Genomic DNA, 2,425 nt, shown 5'->3' on the forward strand with positions numbered 1-2,425 from the left:
GGTGAAAAACTATAATAGTAGTGTATCTATTGATTGTAGGATATATTTTGTTGAAGTCAGAAAGTACGGTGCGAGGAAAAGAGTGGTTGTATGTGGAGGAAAAAGAGAGAGGCAAAACAGTTTTGTTTTTGGAATGTAAAGAACATTTATTCGGCACTAGTCCCAATGTGAAAGAATGTGGAGCACCACCTAATGACATATGGGTCCATTTTGCAGGGTATGTAAATAAATGCAAACATGCAGGACTTCTTCCTAAGAGACAGAAGGGCATGACAAGTACGTCATCTGTCAACATAGAAGAAGCGAGTGTGGATCAAGAAGACATGAGATCTAACCAAGGACCTTAAATGGGAACAACCCGGACACCTCAAAGTCCTTACACTTTTCCAAATGGTGCCATGGGAGGGATAGATGCTAATCCCAGGACATTCAGCAGATTCGGTATGCCTGGGACTCTACAGGAAACATTCACTCAAGAGGACATGCTCGAATTGCATCTAAAGTAGACACAAGCCTTCATGGATTGTGGAATCTCATTTAATGTCATAAGAAATCCTATTTTCAAAGATGCACTAATGTCAACTGCAAAAAAAGGATTCATCTATCCTGATTATAATAAAATGCGAACAGAGTATGTTGACAAAGTCAAGGGCAATAAAGAAGCGATTCTCATGCAAACAGTGCTTGACTTTGTTCCACCGTTTGGCTGTACCATAGCCCTCAACGGATGGACCAGCTGTCAAAAAAAACCATTGATTAATGTCATGGTAATTTGTCCCAAAGGTGCAATGTTTTTGGAGGTCATTGATACCTCATTGAAAGAGAAGACATCTCTCTACTTGACAAAGGTATATGAGCAAGCTATTGCTCGATTGGGTGGACCGAAGAATGTGGTAGCTAATGCTTCAAACTACAAAGAAGCGTTTTAGCCATTATGGAAAAGTACTCAAAAATTACATGGATTGGATGTGCAACTCGCACCCTTAATTTACTTCTAAAGGATATGGGCAGATTATCATTCATAAAACAAGTTCTTATTGACGCCAATCACATAGTCAAATTTATACGGGAACATCAATTTACATATCTTTTATTTTGCTCCAAGTCTCCAAAAAAAGCACTTCAAATCTTTTGTGCCACACGATTTGCTACATCATACTATGTTTTGAATAATCTCAATGAAGTGCAAGCAGCTCTTATATCAATTGTTGCAGATCGCTGTTGGGAGGCTTGGCTCAGCAAGTATCCAAGCCATTGCGAAGTAGCTCAAAAATGTGTCCTTGGTGCAATCTCCTCTCTTTTGGCAGAACATTGACAAACTTGTTGGGGTTACTAAGACCTATGTGGAACTACTAAGGGTTGTCGACATAGATAAGTTTGTCATTGGTAAGGTTTATTGGATCATGTCTGAGGTGTTGCATCAAACCAAAGAATACAACCACTAGAGTGCAAGAGAGAGATCACAAATCATGCATCTTGTGGAAAAACGATGGGCTCAAATGCACACACCATTGCATGGTGTCGCATTTCTCTTGGATCCAAAGTTCCAGATGAATGGACAAGCCTCCAACAAAGAGGTGATGAGAGACTTTAGAAACGTCTGCTCGCAATTGCTGCCAGGCGACGATGGCATGGATGCATTCTAGTAGAGGGTGAATTATGCTAATAGGGAAGGAACTTTCGGAGATCCTTGGGTTCTTAATAGCGTAAAAAAGATTTCAGGCCCAGCATGGTGGAAAGAATATGGAGGAGACGTAGTTGAGTTACAACACGTTGCGACCAGGGTGCTTTCGATCGCGGCATCTAGTGGTAGTTGTGAGTGCAATTGGTCTTCTTATGACTGTGTGCACTCAAAGTGCAGAAATCGCTTAAGTCCTGCTCATGCCCCAGACCTTGTGTACGTATTTTGTAACATGCGTCTCCTTCATGCACCCACAAAGATAGTCACACGTGCGACCGAAGTACACTTCGGAGTGCTTCAAACTCATGAAACTGTGTCAGAATAGAGATCTGTAGTGATGATGAGATGGAGTGGGAAGTGGCTACATAATTTTCAGACAATGAAGAGGTTGAAGACCTGGTGCGAGTGATGATAGATGGTGAAATGTAAACATCTTTCATGATAGTGTATCTTACTTTTTCTCACTTTTTTTATTTAGTAGCAACAAAATAAAGTATTGAAGAGAATTCTCATAAACATAAGTATTGAGGGCATTGCTTGGCAATCAAATAAAACGACATTGCTTGACTCTTAACAAAGTCATCAATTAGCAACTCCAGAACAAATTCATTGCCATAAACATAGAGAGAATACAATGCGTCTCAAGAGTATGAGGTAGAGAGTGTGAGCTCTGTGACAACTAGAAATCTCCAAAATCAAAATCGATTGAAAACGTATCGAGCAACGACGCGCATTTTTCTATAT

General features: G+C 40.2%; 1 pseudogene; it reads left to right on the forward strand.

Moving 5' to 3' along the window:
• The first annotated feature begins 398 nt into the window (after positions 1-398).
• LOC147432333 (uncharacterized) lies at positions 399-2,006 on the forward strand (annotated as a pseudogene).
• The last annotated feature ends 419 nt before the right edge of the window (positions 2,007-2,425 follow it).

This window comes from Adiantum capillus-veneris, chromosome 20 (assembly GCF_014529385.1).
Source record: "Adiantum capillus-veneris isolate H3 chromosome 20, ASM1452938v2, whole genome shotgun sequence".
NCBI lineage: Eukaryota > Viridiplantae > Streptophyta > Polypodiopsida > Polypodiales > Pteridaceae > Adiantum > Adiantum capillus-veneris.